The sequence below is a fragment of the Dermacentor andersoni genome, chromosome 4 (genome assembly GCF_023375885.2).
Source record: "Dermacentor andersoni chromosome 4, qqDerAnde1_hic_scaffold, whole genome shotgun sequence".
In the NCBI taxonomy this organism is placed as follows: Eukaryota; Metazoa; Arthropoda; class Arachnida; order Ixodida; family Ixodidae; genus Dermacentor; species Dermacentor andersoni.
In genome coordinates this window covers 180,713,437-180,740,445 of record NC_092817.1, presented here as the reverse complement: position 1 = coordinate 180,740,445, position 27,009 = coordinate 180,713,437, and the positions used below count along the sequence as shown (strand labels likewise).

Sequence of the window (27,009 nt, the reverse complement as noted above, 5' to 3'; positions counted from 1 at the left end):
CCTCTCAGATATAATACAGGTACAGTCATCCGTTCGTCAGGGTTGTCCTCTCTCGCCTTTACTCTCCGCCATATACTTAGAATCGCTTTGCTTAAGCGTGCTTTGCGACTCGAGCATTAAAGGATACCGGTATGCCGATGAGGAAATTAAAGTGCTAGCTTATGCAGATGACATTGCCTTCTATTGCATCGATAAGCCAAGAATTGCCAAGGCAATAGACGCAACCCTGCGTTTCTGTGAGACTGCAGGAGCTACTGTAAATTTTGACAAAAGTAGAGGCTTTTGGCTAGGCATGTGGGCGCTCACTCCCTCTGTATTCGCGAATATTCATTGGAATCAGTCTCCGTTGCGATATCTTGGAGTACCTCTCGATAACTTCCGTAATAGTGGACCTCATTGGACGTCCACGATAACCACTATTCGTCGAAAGGTGACAACCTGGCAGGGACGTGATCTCTCCATTTTTGCGAGAGCTAAGGCATGCAATACATTTCTCGCTTCGAAGCTTCTTTATGTTCTGCAGGTCTTGCACTGTTCACGTGTCCATGTCCAGGCATTTCATAGAATATTTGCATGTTTTATTTGGCATTCATCATGGGAAGCCATGAGAAGGGACAACCTTTTTCTCCCGCTTGAAAAGGAGGCCTGGGTCTTGTGCATTTGTTTGTGCGACAATTGGTCATGCGCTTATTTTACCTTAAAAATGGCCGTCATCCATTCCTGCTCGCAGTTAATCGAGCACGTCTTGCGTCACACCTCCCTTTTCTTTTTGTCACGACAAACTTTGCTCAAGAACTACCGTTATGGGCCTTCCTAAAGGAACTTGTCGACACTATTTCATTCTTAAAAGCCAGATTCACCCTTGAATATTTGTTTACCGTTAATTGCACGTCGCTAAATGTAGCACTTATAGATAACCTTTTCCCTGAACCTCTGTACCGAAAGCCGTATCTGTCTCTATTTGGCCAAGATGTTCTTTGCCGTGTCCGTAGAATGTGCATTGCGCCTGCAGCGAAAACGTTTTTCTTTAAGCTGCACACCTCCACACTGCCAGTTAAATCGTGGCTTCAGGAAAAAGGACTGTTCGTACCCTGGAATACAAATTGTTGACTTTGTAATCAACCCGAGACAATAGAACATTGCTTTATACTTTGTCGTGACACATTTCTTTTTTGGGACGTTTTGCAAAGAACTATCAAAAAAGACTTTCCTCTCACATATTATGGAATCCGGTTCCTTCCTTTCAAAAAGACAGCCAGTAATACACCATACGATTTGTTTATGTTATTAGGACTTCATTCATTATGGAGAAGTCAAATGATCGACAGACATGCCGAGCCACCTCACTCGACAAAGTCTATCTTCCGTGAAGAGACTGCTCAAGTCCGTAGTGTGGTTGCTACATATGATCCCGTACCTGAATGGATTTCGCGTCTGGACGCTTGTGTTTCTTTGCCAGAATTTTGAACTGTCATTGTACTGCATACTGTGTGTGAATTTGTTTTGTGTGCATGTATGTTCATATGTAATCTAACTGCATTGATTTGACATTACCAATATTTCCATGCAATAAAGAAAAAAAAAAAAAAACTCCTCGTTAGTATAGTGGCCAGTATCCCCGCCTGTCACGTGGGAGATCGGGGTTCGATTCCCCAACGGGGAGTTTTTCTTTTTTTTTTCTTTTTGTTTGTAGGCGCACGCAGCGCCGCACTCGACACTCCACCCCAGTAGCTGTCTCAATTTTTTTCCACTTGTGGGTAAGATTGCGTGAACGCTTTTGCATATTTTTTTCTTTCAGATCGTCTATATACTGCTTTAGCTGGCACCTCGCATGTCTCCTCGTTAGTATCATTCTACTTCCGGCTACCATTCGGTGCGGACGCAGAATGCCTTGCTCCGTTGGGACGGTGTTTGCGGCTCAGACGAGCCGCGGTAACAGGAATGCTGCTACGGATAGCCAGGACTACCAAGTTATTTTGCCGCCTTTGCCTACAGGACCATGCGTGGCCAACACGCTCTTTCCTCACGGAGACGTAAAGGCAAGGCCCTACCGAGTCGAAGATTTTCGAGACACGCTGGTTCGTCTGGGTCTGCTTCCCGAGGTTGACGCCTTGGGGGCTTTCCAGATGAACCACGTGTGGGCGGTTACTTTCAGAAGCCCAGATGCTATGAAGAAAATGCTGGCCCTTGGAGACATTACGGTTAAGGAGCGTCGCTGCCTGGTGGTTAACCCAGCCAGCCAGGATGTGCGGCTTAAGCTCTACTGGCTCCTTCACAACGTGCAAGATGAGGACGTCCGCGCCGCGCTCACGCCTTTTAGGAAGGTTACGGAGGTCTTCAGGGAACGCTGGCGTGTGCAACGCATCACCGATAAAGGTTCGTCAACCCGCATCGTATCGATGAAGCTGAAACCCGGAGTTACCATAGACGACCTCCCGCATCAACTTCGGGTCGCCGGCATCATGACACTGCTGGTTGCGCCTGCGCGTGCCACGCTCTGCCTGAGGTGTAACCGCACAGGTCATATCAGGCGAGAGTGTCGCGTACCGCGCTGTGCTTTGTGTCGACGCGTCGGGCACGACGAAAGCTCGCGCGTGCAAACGTACGCGAATGTGGCGGGACCATCCAAAAGTGATGAAGTCATCCAGGAGCACATAATGGGCGCATTCGATGCTGAAGAGGCGGCTGGAAAAGGTGGCGTGGTGCAACGTCCTGATCCAAAGGAAGGCACCCGTGAACCAGCGAAGAAAGCGGACACCAAAGAATTAGAGGAGAAGCCCGCTCGAGCTAAAGAAAAAGAGCAGCACGCGGAAAATAATGACAAGAACAAGACAAGCAACGAGCCTGCGGAATCGCTCGGACACTCTCTGAGTCCCATGGACACGACGGAGCTCCTTAAAGGAGCGGGCCCGGTAAAACGTCCACTCGAAGCTAACGAGAAAAGGGGCGAAGGATCAAGTGGATCAAGCCACGAGGAACCGCTTGCGAAAACACCCAGTGGCCGTCGGTTGAGCTTCAAGCCGACGCCTAATATCCCAACTGGCAGGAAAGGGCCAGCGTCGGGACCGACGTGAGCCCCCAGCAAGTGTTCGCAGTATGTGTGAGTACTGAGGTGGGGGAGGGGAGGGTGTAAAGACTGACGTTGCATTCGAACGAAGTGAGTGTCAGTAGTCTGTTTAAGAAGGACTTCAGTTTCACGCGCCTCCTCACATTACCATCAAAATACTTCTAGACACAGCCTTACGATTTGGTACAATTAATGTTCGAGGCTTTGCAGGAAGGCGCAAGCAATATCAGCTTTGTCGCCTGCTCATGAAAAAGAATCTTGACGTAATCGGTGTACAAGAAGCAAAAGTCGATAGTGAAGAAGGGACGGATCAAATGTTGCTTTCATTTAGGTCACGTTTTTACGTATGTGTTTCGCACGCATGCGGTACTTCAGGTGGTTGTGCGCTTTTTCTGAGGAGCGCTATAGGCCTCTCACTAGAAAATGTGTTCACAAACGATAGAGGGCGGCCTATTGTTTCTAATTTATGTTTCTGTGATATTAAGTGGCGCGTCATTTGCTTGTATGCGCCTAACAAGGTGAGCGACCGAAAGAATTTATTTGAAAGTGTTGAAAACCATTTGCAATGTGACCGAATTGTTGTGATGATGGATGATTTCAATTGCGTCTGTAATGTAAAAGACAGAGTGGGAAGCCCACCTATTCATGATGGAAGTGTGTAGTCTTTGAACGTAGCGATAGAAAAATACAATTTAGAGGATGTTGGGGATGTGATGTCCAATGCAGAGACGCAACCACACTCACTATCAGCGAAATAGTCATGCCAGGTTGGATCGCGCCTACGTTTCAGCGGATCTAATACCATTGTGTTTTCTATATGAAGTGAATTATGTTTCCTTTACCGATCACAGCTTAGTCAACTTTGTCGTTGGTCCGAAAAAGCCGACCGGTTTTAACTGGGAGTTGTGGAAATTTAACTTTAAGCTCTTAGAAGATGAAATATTTTTGATGGGTGTTAATGATAGCCTTCACGGATGGTTCGAGACAGAACGCAAAAGTTATGCAGAAGCGTGGGAGAATTTCAAACAAGACGTTCAAATGTTAGCCATAGAGAGGTCTGGTGCCTTGCGCCGAGAGGAAAAGAAAGAAGAATTAGAAATGCAAAATAATTTAAATGTTTATTTCAGTGCTGAGAATGTCAGTCCCGGAAAGTATACGAAGGAAATAAAAGAAATTAAATCCCAGTTAGAACTAGTCGAAGCTGAAAGATTCAAAGGGGCGGTCGTACGCGCACGCGCTGAAAAGTTATGGTGCGGAGAACAGCCGACAAAGCGCTCACTCGGGGACGAAAGAGCTTATGCCTCGCGGAACGAGATAACAGCCGTAACATACGGCAGTGAGGTTGTACGAGATAAAGAAACAATAAGACAGGCCTTTTATGAGCATTACTGCGAACTACTAGGGCAAGAACACATTCGCGATGAAGGATTCAATACTGAATTCCTGTCGCTATTGCCAAGCCTTGAAAGGGAAGTAACGGAAAGGCTCGAAGAACCGATTACTTTGGAAGAAATAAAATGGGCGATCGACTCACTAAGTTCCGGAAGAACGCCAGGGCCAGACGGTCTCAGCGCCGCTTTCAACCAAGCTTCTACGCAAGACATAGCCACTGCCCTTCATAAAGTAATTGCGGAAGCGTATGAGAACTGCGTGCTGCCCCCTTCTTTTCGTCAGAGTCACACGGTGTTGATACCGAAGTCCGACGACCCTCATGTACTACTGTCGACAGGGGCGTACCGCCCGATAAGTCTCACAAGCACAGATTATAAAATATACACGAAGGTTCTTGCACGCAAACTCCAAAATGTGATACAGCAATTAGTAGGGTCGCACCAGACATGTGGCATAAGAGGACGATCCATTGCCACCAATATACATGTAGCGAGAACAATATTGGAAAGTTGTGACGCCTTCTCAGAAAAGGTAGCACTGTTGCAACTTGATCTTGAAAAAGCGTTTGACAGTGTCACATGAAATCCTTTTTCTTGTTTTAAAACATGTCAAAATAGGTTCTGTTCTTTTGCAAGGTGTTAAAATGTGCTACGCTGGCGTATCTACGAAACTAATAGTTAACAAGCAGCCTACGGCTATGATAGAAGTTAAGTCAGCACTCTGCCAAGGATGCGCATTATCGTCTCTACTTTTTGCATTGTACGTTGAACCATTTTGCTTAAAGGTTATTAGTGGTAATAACATAAGGGGATTTGCAATGGACTCCAGAGAAGTTAAAACCTTCGCGTACGCAGACGATATCGGCATATTCTGTCGAGACAAGCAAAGCATCTCTAATGCAGTACAAGTGGCGAACAGATTCTGCAAGGTCACCGGAAGTGCGATAAACTGGAGTAAGTCATTGGGCATCTGGCATGGTAATTGGAATGATAAAATGGAATTTTTGGAAAATATGCAGTGGACCACGACCCCTGCGCGGAACCTTGGGGTACCTCTGCAATATTATCATGATACGAAAGACTATTGGCAAGAAGAATTAGAGCAAGTTAAAGTTAAAACAACAAAGTTCGGAGGTAGAAATCTATCGATTTTCGCGCGATCAACCGTATGCAATGTTTTCCTTTTTGCAAAAATCTGGTATGTACTGCAAGCACTGTGCATGTCAAGAATGACCATCCAAAAGATACACAGAGCATGCGCTGTTTTTATATGGGGATCCACACGGGAGAGAACGAGCCGCACTAATTTTTGTCGGTCGGTGAAGTCAGGAGGCCTTGGTTTGGCGCATTTGTTTTTTAGGCAAGTTGTCTCAAGATTTCTTTTTTTGCGAGATCAGAAGGATCCCTTCTTGCGAACAGTGTGCCAACGGCGTTTACGAAATGCGTTACCTCAATTTATCATCACCTCAAGAACGGCAAATGGCGCAAGTCTCCGCGGATTTTTACGGGAGGTAGCTTGTTCCGTAGAATTCTTGCATGCTCGCTTTTCATTTGATTATCTTACTATTGTTGGAATAAAAAAAATTTATAAGGACCTAGTTGACGTTTGTATGCCTGTTCCTTTGTACCAATCTATGTATTCACCGAGCACAGGAGCAGATGTATTGAAGCGAGTGAAACGGATGCCAGTGCGATCTGGCATCCTGGATCTGGCATCCTGAATTGCATACTGGAACTCTTCCCGTCAAACCTTGGCTACAAGAAAAAAGCCTCTTTGTCGCATGGTCGATCAACTGCAGCAGGTGTAGAAAACCAGAGACGATCGAGCACATATCTTTGGACTGCTCGGACGCACTTTTCTTGTGGGACACTCTGCAACGTACACTAAAAAAGGAGTTGCCTATCACACCGTACGGCATCCGTTTCCTTCCAATTGTCAGTGAAAGTGGTCTTCCTTATGATATGCTTATGGCGTTGATTCTACACAGCCTGTGGAAAACACGCATGGACATCAGGCATGAAAGACTGGTTATTCGCCCAGCTAGAGAGCACTTTACTGAAAGTATTTTGTTCTTGAGCGAGGCTTGCAATGCACGACTAGATAAGCCTGAATGGGCTACCTTGTTAGATGAACTCGTCTGTCTAAAGCGGTTCTAACAATGCACGCCTGCCTAATGACGGCAGGCGGTTATATCACCAGAGCACTGTACATATCATCCTTACTCCATCTGTATGTCTGCTTCCCTTGTCAAAGAATGGCAATAAAGAAAAAAAAATCTTCGTTACTATAGTGGCCAGTATCCCCGCCTGTCTCGCGGGAGACCGGGGTTCGATTCCCCGACGGGGAGTGTTTCTTTTTTCCTTCTTGTTTGTAGGCGCACGCGGCGCCGCACTCGACACTGCACCCTAGTAGCTGTCTCTATTTTTTTCCACTTGTAGGTAAGATTGCGTGAACGCTTTTGCATATCTTTCTTTTTCAAATCGTGTATATACTGCTTTAGCTGGCACATCCCATGTCTCCTCGTTAGTATAGGTTTCCACTTCCGGCCACCGCAGTGAACGGACACGGAATGCCTTGCTCCGTAGGGGCGGTTACAGCGGCCCTCGGCCGTAGCACCAGGTGTACGGATAAGCCTTACCTGGATTATCAAGTTGTTTTGCCTCATCTGCCTTCAGGTACATCAGTTTTGTACACAGTATTTTTGCATGCGGACGTTAAAACCAGGCCGTATCGGGTCGAGCACTTTCGAGATGCGCTCGCGCGTCTTGCACTGCTGCCGGAAGTGGTGGTCCTTGGCCCTTTCCAAATGAATCATGTACGGGCGGTGACCTTCCGTGATGAAGCTTCGAAGAAAAAGATGCTTGCGGCAGAAACATTCAACGTGAAAGACCAGCCCTGCGTCCTTTATGACCCCTGCAACCAAGGCATCAGACTGAAGCTTTATTGGCTGTTGGATTTCGTGTACGACGACGAAGTTCGAGCATCACCCGCCGTGGTTGCTCAGTGGCTGTGGTGTTGGGCTGCTGATCACGAGGTAGCGGGATCGAATCCCGGCCATGGCGGCCGCATTTCGATGGAGGCGAAATGCGAAAACACCCGTGTACTTAGATTTAGGTGCACGTTAAAGAACCCCAGGTGGTCAAAATTTCCAGAGTCCTCCACTACGGCGTGCGTCATAATCATAAAGTGGCTTTGGCACGTAAAACCCCATAATTTTTAAGTTCGAGCAGCGTTAACCCCTTACGGAAAGGTTGCAGATATCCCCCGAGAAAAGTGGCGAGTGCAGGGATGTAATGATAAAGGGTCCACCACCCGTTTGGTGACACTCTTGCCAAAGCCTGGAATTACAGTTGAAGACTTGCCTCACCAGGTGCGCGTCGCGGAAAACTTAGCGCTCATGCATGTACCAGGAAGGCCCCCGTTATGCCTCCGGTACAATGGAACTGGGCATATCAGGCGCGAGTGTCGCATACCACGCTGTGCACTCCGCTGACGATTCGGCCCTGAAGAACAAGACTGCGTGCGATCCTATGCAGCGGTAACAATCCCAGTTAAAGACGACGAGATGCCTGAACACATAGTGGGCCATGCTGATGCCGATGCAGCATCCCGAGCAACGACCAAATAACCGGCGGCAGACAGCACACCCCCTGAGGCGTCTTCACTTCAGGAAAACTCCACTGTGCCCGGCGGAAGCCAGTCTTGCGAGGCAAAGAGCGTGCTGGTTGGGAAGCCGACTAACGACCAAAACGTCAATGAGAGAAAAGACGTGATTTTAGTAAGCGCATCAGTGACGACCGCGAAAGACGAGACCGAAGGCACTGAGGATGTTGAAATGACAGCAGCCGCTAAAGCAGCTGCAAACAGGCCTCGTGAGGCCTCCGACGAATCTCAAGGTTCACTCGAAGCGTCGAGCAGCAGCGTGCCGTCGCCGAAGCCCGCTATAACGAGGCAAATGGGCCTCAAACCGAAGCCGAAGATACCGCCTGATAGGCGGACGACTTCAACATCGTCCCCGCTTTAGCGGGGCCCGAAGTGTGTTCAGCAGCCTGTCCTTAGTATAAGACGTTACCTAGCGGACAAGTAGAATGTGACCTGTGCTGGTTTTCGCTATCACTGCTTGTCCAGATGTGAGTATCATTGCGGCTGTTTGCTAATCCGAAAGTGGCTGTTAATCTGACAGTTCCCCTTTGTGTAGCGACCGTGAATGGGAGGGGTTTGGCAGCCCGCAGGAGGCAGTGCCAGTTAAGCCGTCTCTTGTTGGAAAATGACATTGACATAATGACAGTGCAGGAAACCAAAGTAGAAAGTGAAGAGCAAACGGACAGAATGGTCGAACCTTTCAGGGATAGGTATAATGTATGTGTTTCTCCTGGTAGAGGCACTTCAGCGGGTTGCATGATACTTGTTCGAAAATGCACCGATATTGTAGCGCAATCTGTAAAGTCCAGTGATGATGGCAGGCTACTCTTCATCGACTTTGGCTTTTGTGGCCTCCTTTGGCATGCAATATGTGTGTATGCTCCGAATAACATAAACGAACGTGTAGAATACATAGAAAACCTGAGAACATGCATGACGTACGAAAGAAACATAATTTTATTTGGAGACTTTAATTGTGTGTGCAGGCCGCAAGACAGAGCCAACAGATTGAGTTACCGCGATAGAAGTGCGACACTGTTAAACGCGCTTTTAAACGAACTTGAACTAGACGACGTTGGTTGCATTTTTGACGGCGATGAGCACGTACAGTATACGCACTACCAAGGTGTAAGTCATGCTAGACTAGATCGCATATATGTTCCGGCAGTTGTGATACCACACATTACTACATACAAAGTAAAGAACGTCACATTTATTGATCACTGCTTGGTGATAGCGACACTAGGAACCAAGACAAAAGTGTCCAAGTTCAGTTGGAACTTGTGGAAATAAACGATACACTGTTGGATGATGAAATTTTTGTTAAAAAAGTAAAGGAAAAGATAGGTGAAATGTGTCCGGTTGAATCTTCCAATTTCACAGTGGTTTGGGAGCAATTTAAGAATGAAGTAAAGATTGCGGCGATTGAACGAGTTTGCGTGCGGCGCAGCATTGAAAAACAGCAAGAGAAAGAACTTAGGAGCACGTTAGATTATATGATTGCGGTTGAGAGTGCTAACCCTGGGCACTTTGGCAAGGAACTACGTGACCTTAAAAGTAAGCTCGAAGTGATAGATGAAAAGAAATATCGTGGAGCGATCGTCAGAGCACGGGCTGAAAGACTATGGCTAGAGGAAACGCATACTAAGCGGGCACTCGGTGAAGAAAAAAGGCAAGCAGTAAAAAAAGATATAAAAGAAATAAGATATAAAAACGAAGTGACACCTGACAAGGAATCGATAAAGAAAGCGTTTGTTGAATGCTATCAAAAACTGCTAAGCCCAAAAATAAAAGATACAGAAGCCTTTCGAAACGAATTTCTGTCGCTCATGCCAAGGCTAGGCGATGAAGTAAGACAAACGCTTGAACTGCCAATTAGAGTGCATGAAGTAAAACAGGCCATTGATGAACTAAGCACCGGCAAAGCACCTGGGCCTGATGGACTAGGGGCTGCCATTTACAAATGCTTCAAGGAAGAACTGGCACAAGCGTTACATCGCGTGATAAATGAGTGCTACGATCAAAAAAGAGCACCTTTATCGTTTAGGAAATGCCATGTAGTACTTATTCCAAAATCGGATGATCCCAGGAAATTGTTGGCTGTTGAGGCTTATCGACCTATAAGTCTAACGAATGTAGACTACAAAATATTTACGAAGGCGCTAGCCAAGAGATTGCATAGCGTTATCAGACACCTCGTATTACCTCACCAGACATGTGGCATCAAAGGCAGGACAATTTACACAAACATACACATCGCTAGAACTATCCTAGAACGCTGTGACATGACTCACGACAACATAGCTATGATACAACTGGATCTTCAGAAAGCATTTGATAGAGTTAATCATGACATATTGCAGTTATTATTAGAACATTGTAATGTAGGTAGTGTTATCACTGAGGGCATCAAGATGGTGTATGAAGGGTGTGCAGTAAACCTTATAATCAATAATACCTTAAGTGAAATCATTCCAGTACTGTCAGGAATAAAAAGAGGGTGTGCGTGTTCGTCACTTCTTTTTGCACTTTATTTGGAACCCTTATGTTTAAAAATTCGCATAAATACAAGGGTGCATGGTTATTCCTTTTATGCTACTGAAGTAAAGATACTGGCATATGCGGATGGCATAGCCATATTCTGCCAAGACAAGGACAGTATTAAAGAAGCTGTTAAGGAAGCTACATCATTCTGCAGTGCTACCGGAAGTGCCATTAGCAGGGATAAATCTCTTGGCATTTCGCATAGAAATTGGGGGCAAACGCCGGAGGCGTATGCAAACATGAGATGGACAAGTATTCCCGCTAGATACTTGGGGGTTCCTCTCCAGCATTATGGAAATACTGCAGAATACTGGGCAGGAGAGACAGAAAGGCTCAAGGATCAGTCTGAAAAATGGGGAGGCCATAACTTTTCTATGTTTTCCCCCGCCGCAGTCTGTAATGTGTTTTTTGTTGCAAAAGTGTTTTATGTACTCCAAGTATTCAGTATGAGCAGAACTTGTGTCCAAAAATTACACACAGTGTTTGCCACCTATATATGGAATTCTACCTGGGAACGCACCAGTCGGTCAAACTTGTTCCTTTCGGTGCGACAGGGAGGGCTTGGTCTGTGTCATTTATTTTTGAAACAAATAGTTTCAAGGTTTTTCTTTCTGAGAGACCAAAGCGATGTTTTCTTGCGTACTGTTATACACATGAGGCTGTGTAATCATATCCCGGGTTAAATTGTGTCATCAAATTCAGATACGCGTGGAACACTGAGCAGTTTCTGGCGCGAAATAGTGTCTGCATATCAAGTACTGAAGCCACGTTTTCCTTAGAATATTTGAGCGCAGTGGCACGTAAACGATTGTACAAAGATCTAATTGATGTTTTTTTGCCAATACCGTTGTACCGCTCCATCTATCAACTAGGACCAGAACGAGACGTATTAAAACGAGTTCGAAAAATGCCAGTAAGAGCGTCATCTAAATCATTGTTTTTCCAACTGCACACGGGTACGCTCGCTGTAAAACCGTGGCTTCAAAGCAAAGGTATCTTTGTCCCATGGGGATTACACTGCCTGATATGTCGAAAGGAGGAAACGATAGAACACATCTTTTTGGACTGTCACGATGCTGTTTTCCTGTGGGACATCCTTAAACGGACACTTCAGAAAGATTTGCCAGTAACACCCTTTGGTATCCGATTCTTGCCATGTGAAGATCCTGATGAAATGCCATGTGATATGTTCATGTTACTGTGTTTACATAGTGTGTGGAAAACGAGGAGAGCGGTCAGAAATGCAGATGTCAACGCAAGATCGGCCACGCAAAACTTCAGTGAGAACTGTGTGTACATACGAGATGTTCTCAAAATCCAGAGGAACCCACCGGATTGGATACCTGTGTTTGATAAGCTGGCTTCTCTGAAGCCATTTTAGCTTCACACTCCAGCCAAGAAAAGGCTCATGCGTCTTTTATTGCACTTGTAAAATTGTATTTATGAGTTCTGTGTTTGGAAGTGCCAAAGCGGTAATAAAGAAAAAAAAGAACCTCGTTAGTATAGTGGCCAGTATCCCCGCCTGTCACGCGGGAGACCGGGGTTGAATTCCCCTACGGGGAGTGTTTCTTTTTTCCTTCTTGTTTGTAGGCGCACGCGGCGCCGCACTCGACACTGCACCTTAGTAGCTGTCTCTATCTTTTTTCTACTTGTGGGTAAGATTGCGTGAACGCTTTTGCATATCTTTTTTTTTTTCAAATCGTGTATATACTGCTTTAGCTGGCACATCCCACGTCTCCTCGTTAGTATAGTGGCCAGTATCCCCGCCTGTCACGCGGGAGACCGGGGTTCGATTCCCCGACGGGGAGTGTTTCTTTTTCCTTCTTGTTTGTAGGCGCACGCGGCGCCGCACTCGACACTGCACCTGAGTAGCTGTCTCTATCTTTTTTCTACTTGTGGGTAAGATTGCGTGAACGCTTTTGTATATCTTTTTTTTTTTTTTCAAATCGTGTATATACTGCTTTAGCTGGCACATCCCACGTCTCCTCGTTAGTATAGTGGCCAGTATCCCCGCCTGTCACGCGGGAGACCGGGGTTCGATTCCCCGACGGGGAGTGTTTCTTTTTCCTTCTTGGTTGTAGGCGCACGCGGCGCCGCACTCGACACTGCACCTTAGTAGCTGTCTCTATCTTTTTATACTTGTGGGTAAGATTGCGTGAACGCTTTTGTATATCTTTTTTTTTTTTTTTCAAATCGTGTATATACTGCTTTAGCTGGCACATCCCACGTCTCCTCGTTAGTATAGTGGCCAGTATCCCCGCCTGTCACGCGGGAGACCGGGGTTCGATTCCCCGACGGGGAGTGTTTCTTTTTTCCTTCTTTTTTGTAGGCGCACGCGGCGCCGCACTCGACACTGCACCTTAGTAGCTGTCTCTATCTTTTTTCTACTTGTGGGTAAGATTGCGTGAACGCTTTTGCATATCTTTTTTTTTTTCAAATCGTGTATATACTACTTTAGCTGGCACATCCCACGTCTCCTCGTTAGTATAGTGGCCAGTATCCCCGCCTGTCACGCGGGAGACCGGGGTTCGATTCCCCGACGGGGAGTGTTTCTTTTTCCTTCTTATTTGTAGGCGCACGCGGCGCCGCACTCGACACTGCACCTTAGTAGCTGTCTCTATCTTTTTTCCACTTGTGGGTAAGATTCCGTGAACACTTTTACATATCTTTTTTTTTTTCAAATCGTGTATATACTGCTTTAGCTGGCACATCCCATGTCTCCTCGTTAGTATCGTCCAAAGCACGAAGATACCCTTCTGCTCTAACCACGGTTTAACGGGCAGAGTTCCGGTGTGCAAGTAAAAGAAGAACGTTTTCACCGTGCACCGTACTGGCATCCGCTTCACCCTTTTCAGTACGTCTTTGCCTGCTCCTGTTGACAAAATGGTGCGATACAGTGGTTCTGGCATACATACATCAACAACATCTTTGTACAGTTACTTTCGTGTGACATTGCTTAGATACTGTAATGAGAACCGTGCTGCGAGGAACTCGCAAGGCCAGACGACTTCTCGCAGGAAGCCTCGTACTTTCGGCCCATCAACCCGATCAGACGACACAATAAACGCTGGCATAACGTCACACAATCGCATTTGAATCACAGTACGTAAGAAAGCATTGCTTTGCTCTCGCATAAAGAGAAATCTGGACACTACCTGTTTTAGAAACAAATACGCCAAGCCCAGTTCGCCACTTTTCACTGACCGGAATAAATTTGTACGGCTTGTACGTTCCCAAGTTGGTCCCCATATATACACTGCTAGCACCCTGTGGAGTCTTTGAATGCTTGCTCTCGTCGCACACAGTACTTGCAGAATGTACCAAATCTTGGCTGCTTATTGTGCAAGCAACCAGAAACTATCGACCATATTTTTCTTGATTGCGTAGACGCCACCTTCTCATGGGACATACTGCAACGTACTTTAAAAAAAGAGTTACCGATTACCCCACATGGCATCCGCTTCCTCCCAACCGATAATGATGAAGGGGTTCCGTATGACATGTTTATGGCTTTATGTCTTCACAGCATCTGGAAAACAAGAATGTCAGTGTATCATGCAGATATGAACGCCCAGCCAGCCAGAGTGTACTTCAAAGAAAGTATCGCGTTTATTTGTGAGATATATAAAGCACAGATTGATGCACCAGCATGGATGCCTGTATTAGATGCTCTTGTCAACCTGAAGCGGTTTTAAATACCCACGCTTGCCCAAACCGGGCAAGCGTTTTTAATTACCTTATGTAGTGTGAATTTGTGATTGTATCGCTTTGTTTCAATCCTGAGAAAGGTAATAAAAAAATCCTCGTTAGTATAGTGGCCAGCATGGATTGTGCTTCCGGCCACCAAGCGTGACGGACGTATGACGACTGGCTCCGTTGGAGCGGCTTCAGCGGCCAGTTCTGGCCGCGGTAACAGGGCTATGGAAATGGAAAACGACTACCAGGTTGTTCTGCCAAGTCTCCCAACCGGGCGTTTAGTTTTAAATACTGTTTTTTTGCACGCGGATATCAGGGCCCGCCCGTACCGGGTAGAAGATTTTCGAGACGAGTTGGCTAGGCAATCGCTTCTCTCAGATGTTATCGCCCTGGGGGCGTATCGGATGAGCCATGTCTGGGCCATCACGCTGAAGGATGCGGATGCCGTTAAGAAGATTGCAGGCGTCGGCGAGCTGCGCGTCAAAGAACGCCGCTGCATGGTTATTGACCCGGCGAACCAGGACGTACGTCTCAAGCTCCATTGGCTGCTTCACACCGCGCCGGACGAGGACGTGCGTGTCGCGCTTGCACCGTACGGAAAGGTCTCCGAGGTAGTCCGGGAGCGCTGGCGTGTGCACGGCGTGTCAGAGAAAGGCTCAACGAGCAGGATGGTCACGCCGAAATTGAAAGCTGGCGTTAAACTGGACGACTTGCCGCACCAGCTTAACGTTGGGGGTGACTTGGCACTCGTCGTTGTGCCTGGAAGGCCTCCGTTATGCCTTCGCTGCCGAGGTACGGGACACATTCGTCGGGAGTGTAAGGTCCCGCGATGCGGAGCTTGTCGACGTTTCGGTCACGAAGACGGTGAGTGCCCCGTACTTATGCGAGCATCGCCGGCCCTGGAACCAGTGAAGATGCCTCGGAGTATTTGATGGATGAGGCGGACGCAGAAGAGGCAGCGAGGACAACTGGGAAAATGGAGACGAAAGATGGGCCTTCGTTTACGCCTCTGGTTAAGCAGAAGACAACGACAACGTTGACGTCTCCTGCAGTGGTGGCATCTCAGCTAGCGCAGCGTGACCCCGAAAGCGACAGCAGTCACAGCGTGGTGGCCGATACGAAAGCTTCGCTGAAAACCCCGGACCGCGTGGAGCCTCGCATTGCCGACGCCGTCATTGCCGACGATAAAGCGGCTGCCCTAACCGCTGGAAAACGGTCCCGCGAAGAGAGCGCCGGTGAGAACCTGCAGCCTGGTGGTAGTAGCAGTGGGGAGCCGCCTCCAAAAACGACAGGAAGTCGACGTTCGTCGTTGAAGCCGCGTCCAAACCTTTTGGCCGAGCCATGGCAGGCAGGTAAACTGCCTCCGTAATTTTTTCCTGTGTTCTGTGGAATGTCAGCGTCGGTTGTGTATCGACCGACACGGTGTTTTTGGCTTACTTTTCGAGTTTGCGCGCATGCAAAGTGGAGGATGCGACGAGGAATTGCCTCAGACCACGTCGAGGCAAACACCAGACAACCCTTTGGGTGGCCTGACAGACCCCCCGAACATCATTGCGGAACACCAGTCGGGAGAATCACATGGTCGACAGAGGTAGGCACCATGCGGATCGCGCCCCTTTTTATTACGTAAAGGTATGGTAGTTGAGCTAAGAACCCCATTGCGTGTAGCAACTTTGAATGTTAGAGGGCTGGGAGCACGAAGGCGGCAATGTCAGCTTAATCGCCTCCTTATTGATAATGACCTTGACCTAATAGCTGTGCAAGAATCAAAGATAGAGTCGCAAGAACATGCTGACCGCATGGTGCCCCCTTTCCGCGCCAACTTTGAAGTGTGTGTGTGTCACTCCGTTGGGACATCGGGTGGATGCCTTATCTTCATTCGCAACACATTAGGTATAAGTGTGGAGTCTGTATTTGCATGTGAAAGTGGCCGCCTCTTGGTTGTTGATTTTTCTTTTTCAAACTTACACTGGCGCGTTGTATGTGTTTATGCCCCCAATGTTGAAAGTGAACGTAAATGTTTTTTTGATTCCATTGAGCCGTAGTTGAATTGTGACAAGGTGTTGCTTGTATTGGGAGAATTTAACTGCGTATGTGCTGCTACTGACCGAGTGAAGTGTAGACCAGTGAGGGACAAGAGCGCGGAACTGTTGACTGAATTTGTGCATGATTATTTATTGGAGGACGTTGGAAGTGTGTTTTCGGCTGGAAGACGGCCTGATTACACACACTTTCAACGCGACAGTCACGCAAGATTAGATAGGTTGTATGTTTCTGCTGATCTCGTGCCACAATGCACAGCCTATGATGTAAAACCTGAGTCGTTTAGTGATCATTGCCTTGTGAGCGTGACTTTTGGAACGAAGGGAAGGAAATCACGCTTTAATTGGTACCTTTGGAAACTAAATGAGAAAATTTTAGACGATGAAGGATTTGTCAAGGAAATTAAAAGCGATCTTGATGGTGTACTAGCTGAGCAAGCGGACTGCTTTGCCCTTTAATGGGAAAGTTTCAAAGAACGAGTGAAGCTTAAAGCTGTAGGAAAAAGTAGCGCAATTCGGTATAAACAGAAAGAAAAAGAAAGGGAACTTCGTGAACAACTCGAGTGCTTGGTTAGGATGGAAACCAATAAGCCAGGAAATTTTAGTAAAGAAATAAAAGACGTAAAGTGTCAGATCGAAACAATTGACACTGACAGGTACAGAGCAGCAATAATACGCTCAAGGAGTGATAACTTGTGGGCAGGCGAAGCGCCTACAAAGCGGGCGCTATCAGATGAAAAGCGGTACGCTTGCCAGAAGGAAATCGGGCAAGTAAGATACGAGGGGCACATTACAAACGACCCTAGTAAGATTCAGCGCGCTATTACGGAATACTTTGCTGAACTTTTCGGCAATAGGCGCGAGCATGCGCAAGGGTTTGAAGGGGATTTCCTCCGACTAATGCCAACACTCGACAATGATGTAAGAGAGCGTCTTGAATTGCCTATTACTTTGGAAGAGATCGAGAAAGCAATAGATGATCTTCCGTCTGGAAAAGCGCCGGGGCCAGATGGGCTGAACGCTGCCTTCTATAAAACCTTTAAACATGATGTTTCTCAGTTCTTGTTACAAGTGATAACAGAAGCCTATGAACGCAAAAAAGTTCCATTGTCCTTTGGTATTTCACACATTGTACTTATTCCCAAGTCTGATGATCCGGAGAAACGAATGTTAGTGGGTTCCTACAGACCTATCAGCCTCACTAATGACGACTATGAGGTGTACATGAAAGTACTAGCCAGACGACTTCAGAGTGTAATCGACAAATTAGTAGGGCCGCACCAAACCTGTGGCATCAGAGGACGCAGCATTGCAACAAATATACTTGTGGCCAGAACCGTATTGGAATGTGTTGACGCGCTTGGAAGCCAGGTAGCTATGATACAGCTGGACTTCGCTAAAGCGTTCGACCGCGTTTCACATGAGATTCTTTTCTCCATTCTAGAGCATGCTAACCTGGGTAGTGTAATAGTAGGAGTAAAAATGGCGTACGCAAATTGTATGACACGCATTATAGTTAATGGTGACCTTACTGAGCGCCTCACAGTGCGTTCTTCGGTGAGGCAAGGTTGTCCGCTCTCTGCCCTGCTTTTTGCAGCGTATCTAGAGCCTTTATGTATGGCCATTATCAACAGTGATTACGTCACGGGTTTCAAGCTGCAATCTGCTCAGGTGAAACTTCTTGCGTATGCGGACGACATAGCGGTATTTTGCACGAACAGAGAAAGCATTTGTAAAGTTACAAACATTCTGCAAAGGTTTTGTAACCAGACTGGATGTCAAGTAAACTGGGAAAAAAGTTCCGGATTTTGGCACGGGGAATGGGATATTACACCGCAATTTTTCTCACGGCTGCAATGGTCTCCCATGCCAACGCGATACCTTGGTGTGCCCCTAGAATGTTACCGCGATCCCAGCCCACTTTGGAACGAAGAGATGTCAAGGGCGAGAGAGAAAGCGGGAGCATGGCAGGGAAGGAATCTGTCAATTTTCTCACGTGCCTTTGTCTGCAATGTTTTTCTCATTTCAAAAATATGGTACCTCATGAATGTGCTGTGTGCTTCGCGGACCTCTATTCAAAAATTGCATCGTATATTTGCCGTCTTTCTTTGGACTTCGACCTGGGAAAAAACGAGGAGAACAAACCTGTTTCTTTCAGTGAAGAGTGGAGGCCTTGCACTGGTTCATTTGTTTTTGCGTCAAGTGATATCACGCTTTATTTTCTTTCGTGATCAAAATGACATCTTCTTAAGAACGGTTATACAGGTCCGATTGCAGAGGCTACTCCCAAGAGACATAGTGTCCTCTGGTGAAAACATGTGCGGTGCTGTAACCGGATTTTTGCGCGAGGTTGTGCTTTCTTGTAAGTTGTTAGAAGTGCGTTTTTCCCCAGACTATTTGTACAGTGTTCCCAAGAAAAAGCTGTACAAAGATATTGTGGATATCATGCTGCCGTAGCCATTGTACCGGGCGCCTTATCGTGGAGGCTCAGGGCAGAATATTTTAAAGCGAGTGAAGAAGATGCCAGTTAGGCCAGGCGTGAAAACATTCTTTATCAAGTTACACTCTAATACATTACCTGTCAAAACGTGGCTTCCAGAGGAGGGAATCTTTGTCCCTTGGACAACGAACTGTCTTTTATGTAAGAGGCCAGAGACAATCGAACATGTTTTTCTGGACTGCTGGGTCGCGATATTCCACTGGGACGTCCTACAGAGAATTATAGAGAAAGAGTTACCACTAGACCCTTATGGTATTAGGTTTTTACCGGTTGATCACGAAGATGTACCATATGATTTGTTCATGCTTCTTGGCCTCCACAGCTTGTGGAAAACACGAATGCAAGTAAGGCATGCAGATGTTAATACGCGCAGTGCATGTGAAAACTTTATTGAAAGCGCTGCTTACCTTCGGGAATGCATCAGGGCGCAGCATGACCCACCTCAGTGGGTAACACTTCTTGATGATTTAGTGAGTTTGAAGAAATTTTAACTTTGCTCGTCTCAGCTCAAGCGCAGCTGAAGTGCTTTATCGTTTGTGGCTCATTGTTCCTCATCATGTGAACTTCGGAAATAAAGAAAAAAAAGTATAGTGGCCAGTATTCCCGCCTGTCGCGCGGGAGACCGGGGTTCGATTCCCCGACGGGGAGTGTTTCTTTTTTCCTTCTTGTTTGTAGGCGCACGCGGCGCCGCACTCGACGCTCCACCCTAGTAGGTGTGTCTATTTTTTTCCACTTGTGGGTAAGATTGCGTGAATGCTGTTGCATATCTTTTTTTTTTTTCAAATCGTGTATATACTGCTTTAGCTGGCACATCCGATGTCTCCTCGTTAGTATAGTGGCCACTATCCCCGCCTGTCACGCGGGAGACCGGGGTTCGATTCCCCGACGGGAAGTGTTTCTTTTTTCCTTCTTGTTTGTAGGCGCACGCGGCGCGGCACTCGACACTACACACTAGTAGCTGTCTCTATTTTTTTCCACTTGTGGGTAAGATTGCGTGAACGCTTTTGCATATCTTTTTTCTTTTTTTGAAATCGTGTATTTACTGCTTGAGCTGGCACCTCGCATGTCTCCTCGTTAGTATAGTGGCCTCAAGGAGGAGTTCTCCGTAGAGTGCCTGAAGGAGGAGTTCTCAGCCCGACTATTTTCGATGTTGCCCTTATTGGCCTTGCGGAAATATTTCCTGATACAGTACGCATCAGTACATATGCAGACGACATATGCATATGGGCACCCGCAGTCACGCGACCGCAAATTCGTGCCAGATTGCAGCGAGCTGTTTCTTTAACGTCTCAGTACCTGCAGCGCCAAGGACTGCAACTGGCCCCAGACAAGTGCGCTGCGATAGCGTTCACACGGAAGCTTATGTGTTGGTATCCAATTATGATCAATGGAAATGCGATCCCATATGTCACCAACCACAAGTACCTCGGCGTTGTCATTGACCGCGGTGTTTCATGGTCGAAACATGTGGCAATGTTAAAGAAAAAATTAACTGGGCTTGCTCAAATTTTTCGCTTTCTGGCCGGTATGAAGTGGGGTCCATCTGAGAGTTCGCTACTCCGGCTGTACCAGGCTCTCTACGTCGGATACATTCGGTATAGCCTGCCAGTTCTATCAGGTATGAGCCCGTCATGTTTACGCACGCTGGAAAGTGCCCAGGCACAGATGCTGCAAACATGTCTCGGTGTTCCACGTTGCACCTCAACCCACGGAACAATTGAGGAGGTTCGCGTCACCCCTTTACCTGTCTATCTACGATGCGAACCTCTTCGAGTATTTCTGCGACTGCTTTGTCGTCATGGACGTCATCCCTTATCGACATTACCCGATATACGGCAGGACTCCACTTTTTCAAGAGCCGTTAAATGGCAATAATCTGCCATACCAGCATACTTTGCCCCGGCTGACCTTCCGCATATGCCCCCATGGGTAATGTCCAAAATACCGGTACGTCTATCTATTCTGGGAATTTCTAAAAAATCGCGAATACCTACCGTCGGCCTCAGACATTTAACACTTGAATATATATCGAAAGAATATGACTCCTCGGTGAGCGTGTAAACAGACGGATCGGTATCGTCGTATGCGTCTGGTGCGGCTTTCGTCGTGCCTGCGCATCAAGTCATTCGACGGTTTCGTCTGCATAAGAAGACGACTTCAACATCTACGGAACTAGTGGCAATCAGAGAGGCCGTTCAATATATTTCGCGACAGCCTGCTGAAATATGGACAGTCTTCAGCGACGCAAAATCGGCTCTTCAGCTACTTAGAGTGGTGTTGAAAGAAAGCGCTTACAGAGTGTTGCCTCTTCAAACTGCCGAGCTCTACACTTTAGCGCAAGAAAACGGCCACCACATCACATTTCAGTGGATTCCCAGTCACTGTGGTATACAGGGCAACGAACTGGCCGACGCGGAAGCGAAGAAAGCACTCGAAGAACGAGAGTCAGTGCTTTCAATTCCTTTTTCAAAAGCGGACGCCAACTGTCTCCTCTCCAGTGTCATCCGAAAATTGACAGCAAAGCACTGGGACAATCCGGATAATCGCCACAGACGACTCCAGAGATTGGACCCTGCCATGAATTTTAGGCTACCACCGAAAATTCAACGAAGCTGTGCCAGTCTTCTGCACAGACTAAGGCTGGGGGTAGCGTTTACGCGCGGATACGTGCACCTCATGCTACGCACCGAGTCTCCACACTGTGAGGTGTGCAATGTGACTGAGACTATAGGTCATGTGCTTTGTGACTGCCCTCAGTACGTGGAAGAGCGTGAAAGGTTGGACAACGACCCTACGCGTCTCGACAGCGCACCGTTGTCGGAGGACATTATTTTAGGCCCTTGGCCAGATGCTCAATCGAGTTTCAAGGCCATTCAGCCATTACTGAACTTTTTAAAAACTACGGGCCTGGATTGCAGACTTTGAGCATGCCAAATTGCTTGCGGATTCTACTTCCGGCCGTGATAGCAAACGAACGCGTGTGGAATGTGCTCCGCCGGAGCGGTATCAGCGGCCCAGTCGGGCCGCGGAAACAGGTTTTTTGCTGATGAAGCCCTGTACTATCAAGTTATTCTGCCGTCGCTGCCAACAGGTGCGTCTGTAGCGAATACTGTTTTTCTTGACGTGGACTTGAAAGCCAGGCCTTACCGTGTAGAAGACTTTCGGGACACGTTGTTTCATCTCGGAGTGCTTCCTGAAGTGATAGCTTTGGGGGCGTTCCAGATGAACCATGTTTGGGCCGTCACTTTTAAAAGTGCAGAAGCTACGAAGAAGATGGTAGAAATTGGGGAAGTTCTGGTCAAGGAGAAACGGTGCCTTGTGGTTGACCCCGAAAATCAAGAAGTGCGCATCAAGCTTTACTGGGTGCTACATAATGTTCCGGACGAAGAAGTGCGCTCTGCTCTAGCACCGTATGGGAAAGCATGCGATATCTACAAGGAGCGCTGGCGAGTGCACGGAATAGCTGACAAAGGCTCGTCTACGCGCACGTTTGGTCTGAAGCTCAAGCCTGGTGCAACTCTAGAAGATTTACCCCATCAGTGGCGCGTTGCAGGAATCATGGTTCTACTCGTTGCGCCGGGACGCCCACCGCTATGCTTGAGGTGCCATGCCACAGGCCATATCAGGCGCGACTGCCGGGTACCGCGTTGTGCCAAATGTCGGCGATATGGCCACGATGAAAGCGTCTGCGTGCGAACCTACGCAAACGTGGCCGGAGTCAAAGCAAATGATGAACTCTCGACGGAACATCTAATGGACGAGGCAGACGCGGCCGAAACTACCCCCGAGGCAGACAGCTCGCGAACTATTGGTGCAGCAAACGTGTCACATGTGAAGCAAAAGGCTGCAGTCATTATTGCGGAAGACACAGCCATCGCTTCAACAGAGGCTGTAGAGACACAGGCGATGGGCGCTCCAACGAGCCAACACATTGCACCTGGCGCGAGTGTCGAGCAAAGCCCTGAGACTACAGACGTCATTATGGCAAGTACCAGCAGCCCTGCACCAAAACGACTCCATGAGGACGGCAAAGAAGGGCACAAGACCGACCAGAATGCAACGGATGAGCCGCCTGTGAAAACGACACCCCATCGAAGGACTACATTTAAACCCGCACCGAAAATACCGCTCGAGCCACGGCCCGAGCGGAAACCGCCGGCCCCGCCGGCGACGTGACTAGGTGTCGAGCCTTCTTTTTTTCCAACCGGACACTATCAGCGGAAGGGACTGGAAAGACAGTGCGTTGACGTCGTCACGGCGAAGTCTAAATTCTAATCAATATGGCTGGAACGACTGGGATTTTCTATAAAAAATGTGAGTATTTTGCCGTCTTGTGATAAGCAAGGGATACTATGCGGTTTGTGTTTATAAAAAAAAATGGGTGTTACTCTCCAAACGCCTCTTTATGTAGGCACTCTTAACGTGCGGGGCCTGTCGACACGGAGAAAACAATACCAGCTGAGTCGACTTTTTATGGAAAAGGAATTGGACGTAATTGCCATACAGGAAACGAAGATCGAAAGTCAGGAAGGAACAAACCGCATGGTTGAACCTTTTAGGGCGTACTACAATGTATGCATTGCGCATGCATTAGATACAGCCGGTGGTTGTGGTTCTTGAAGCACTCCACAGGTATATCTGTTGATAGTGTGTACGCGTGTGACACTGGACGACTTATTTTATGTGACATAACGTTGCAAGCCCAGAAGTTCCGAATAGTTTGTTTACATGCCCCAAATGCACCAAGTGAGCGCAGATTGTTTTTTGAAAGTGTTGAACATTATCTGAATTGTGACAGGGCAATTATAATGATGGGGGACTTTAATTGCGTATCCAGAGTAGAAGACAGGACAAGAGATGCACCGATACGAGATGCGAGTGTGTCGGTACTAAATGCGCTGACTGAAGGTCACCTGTTAGAAGATGTAGGGTGCTTCCTGCCAAATGGCACATTGCCTCGGTTTACCCACTACCAGGGGGACAGCCACGCTAGATTAGATCGTATTTATGTTTCGGCAGATTTGGCACCCGTCTGCAATAAGTATGAGATTAAAAACGTTTTCTTTAGCGACCATGGTTTGGTTGTGTGCGCACTAGGTCCGAGGAAACCGGCGAAATTTAACTGGCAGCTGTGGAAATGCAATGTTAAACTCCTCAGTGATGAGGTATATATGAAGGAAACAAAAGAAAAAAATTGGAGACCTACTGGCAAATGAACCGGAGTGTTATGCGGAGGCATGGGAACATTTTAAGGAAAACGCAAAAATCTCAGCCATCGAAAGAGCCGGGGCATTGCGGAGGAAGCAAAACAAAGAAGAAACTGAGCTCCAAAGCCAGCTTGATTTTTATTTCAATGCAGAGGCTAGAGCCCCGGGTAACTTTGCCAGAGAAATAAAAGAAATATAAAAGCAAACTAGAAATTATTAATACAGAAAAGTACAGGGGCGCAGTTGTACGAGCGCGTACGGAAAAAATGTATATGGGTGAAATCCCGACCAAACGCGCTCTATCAGATGAAAAAAGCTATGCGTCGCGCAACGAAATAAAAGCGATAATGTACAGAGATGAAGTTGTGCAAGACGAGGAACTGATACGTCGCGCATTTGTTGATTATTATCGGGATTTAGTTGGCCACGAACCACAGATTGTGGAAGGTTTTCAAAGCGATTTCTTGAGACACATGCCAAAACTTGAAGCAGAAGTTAAAACGAATCTCGAAGCACCAATCAGCGTTGCAGAAATTGAAGGGGCAATTGATGAATTGAGTGCAGGGAAATCGCCAGGCCCTGATGGTTTTGGCTCAGAATTCTACAAGGCTTTTAAAACTGAGATAGCAGTTGTCCTGCATAACGTAATAAAGGAGGCATACAGAACAAAGAAGTTGCCTCCTTTTTTCAGGCAGAGCCATGTTGTACTTTTTCCAAAAACAGAGGATCCAGCTGCCTTGCTCTCTGTACGAGCGTATCGACCGATAACTCTAACGAACAGGGACTACAAGATCTTCGCTAAAGTTTTGGGTAGGAGACTGCAAAGTGTTATAACCACGCTTGTGGGGCCGCATCAGACTTGCGGCATATAAGGAAGGTCCATTGTAACAAACATACACGTGGCTAGAACCGTCCTGGAGTGCTGTGATGCGTACTGTAGTAAGGTCGCCATGGTACAACTGGATTTAGAGAAGGCATTCGACAGAGTTGTGCATAAAGTCCTTCTCAACATTCTAGAACACATTAATGTCGGGAAGGTCCTATCAGAAGGTATAGAAATGTGTTACCCAGACATTTCTAGCAGGATTAAAATTAATAAATCATTAACTGCCAGTTTCCAGATAAAGTCCACTGTTAGGCAGGGATGCCCTTTGTCTCCTTTACTGTTCGCGCTGTACCTGGAACCTTTCTGTTTGAAAATCATGTCATCGAGTGGAATAAAAGGTTTTAAGTTGAGCACAAGTGAGGTTAAGCTACTTACGTACGCTGACGATATTGCAGTTTTCTGTTCGTACCAAGAAAGTGTCACGAATGCCATCAGTATGGCGAAGAGTTTTTGTAAAGCGTCCGGAAGCGTTATCAACTGGAGCAAATCTTTGGGCTTTTGGCATGGGGATTGGGACGACACCCCGGACGTTATTGAAAGCATGCAGTGGACGGTTTCGCCAACGAAATACCTCGGGGTGCCTTTAAATCACTACGAAGACACTACTGATTATTGGAGAAATGAAGCGGAACAAATAAAAGAAAAATCGACAAAATTTGGAGAGAGAGACTTATCTATATTTGCAAGGTCAACAGTATGTAACCTTTTTCTTGTAGCCAAGATTTGGTACGTTCTGCAAGTACTGTGTGCGACGAGAGCAAGCATCCAAAGACTCCACAGGGTGCTAGCAGTGTATATATGGGGATCAACTTGGGAACGTACAAGCCGTACAAATTTATTCCGGTCAGTGAAAAGTGGCGGACTGGGCTTGGCGCATTTGTTTCTAAAACAGGTAGCGTCCAGATTTCTCTTTATGCGAGAGCAAAGCAATGCTTTCCTACGTACTGTGTTTCAAATGTGATTGTGTGACGTTATGCCAGCGTTTATTGTGTCGTCTGATCGGGTTGATGGGCCGAAAGTACGAGGCTTCCTGCGAGAAATCGTCTGGTCTTACGAGTTCATCGCAGCACGGTTCTCATTACAGTATCTAAGCAATGTCACACGAAACAAACTGTACAAAGATGTTGTTGATGTATGTATGCCAGAACCACTGTATCGCACCATGTTGTCAGCAGGAGCAGGCAAAGACGTACTGAAAAGGGTGAAGCGGATGCCAGTACGCTCCACGGTGAAAACGTTCTTCTTTTACTTGCACACCGGAACTCTGCCCGTTAAACCGTGGTTAGAGCAGAAGGGTATCTTCGTGCCTTGGACGATAAACTGCTTATTGTGCAAGCAACCAGAAACTATCGACCATATTTTTCTTGATTGCGTAGATACCACCTCCTTATGGGACATACTACAACGTACTTTAAAGAAAGAGTTACCGATTACCCCATATGGCATCCGCTTCCTCCCAACCGATAATGATGAAGGGGAGCCGTATGACATGTTTATGGCTTTATGTCTTCACAGCATCTGGAAAACAAGAATGGCAGTGTGTCATGCAGATATGAACGCCCAGCCAGCCAGAGAGTACTTTAAAGAAAGTATCGCGTTTATTCGTGAGATAAATAAAGCACAGATTAATCCACCAGCATGGATGCCTGTATTAGATGCTCTTGTCAACCTGAAGCGGTTTTAAATACCCACGCTTGCCCAAAGCGGGCAACCGTTTTTAATTACTTTATGTAGTGTGAATTTGTGATTGTATCGCTTTGTTTCAATCCTGAGAAAGGTAATAAAAAAAAAGAGAGGGTCAGTATAGTGGCCAGTATCCCCGCCTGTCACGCGGGAGACCGGGGTTCGATTCCCCGACGGGGAGTGTTTCTTTTTTCCTTCTTGTTTATAGGCGCACGTGGCGCCGCACTTGACACTCCTCCCCAGTAACTGTCTATTTTTTTCCACTTGTGGGTAAGACTGCGCGAACGCTTTCGCGTATTTTTTCTTTTTCACATCGTGTATATACTGCTTTAGCTGGCCCCTCTCATGTC

The 27,009-nt window shown here is 47.0% G+C and overlaps 4 non-coding genes across 4 annotated transcripts; all 4 read left to right on the top strand.

Moving 5' to 3' along the window:
* The first annotated feature begins 12,381 nt into the window (after nucleotides 1-12,381).
* TRNAD-GUC (transfer RNA aspartic acid (anticodon GUC)) lies at nucleotides 12,382-12,453 on the top strand. The gene has a single exon. It is a non-coding gene; the product is annotated as a tRNA-Asp (tRNA).
* Nucleotides 12,454-12,628: 175 nt separating this feature from the next.
* TRNAD-GUC (transfer RNA aspartic acid (anticodon GUC)) lies at nucleotides 12,629-12,700 on the top strand. The gene has a single exon. It is a non-coding gene; the product is annotated as a tRNA-Asp (tRNA).
* Nucleotides 12,701-12,875: 175 nt separating this feature from the next.
* On the top strand, nucleotides 12,876-12,947 carry TRNAD-GUC (transfer RNA aspartic acid (anticodon GUC)). The gene has a single exon. It is a non-coding gene; the product is annotated as a tRNA-Asp (tRNA).
* Nucleotides 12,948-13,120: 173 nt separating this feature from the next.
* Nucleotides 13,121-13,192, top strand: TRNAD-GUC (transfer RNA aspartic acid (anticodon GUC)). Its single transcript has one exon. It is a non-coding gene; the product is annotated as a tRNA-Asp (tRNA).
* The last annotated feature ends 13,817 nt before the right edge of the window (nucleotides 13,193-27,009 follow it).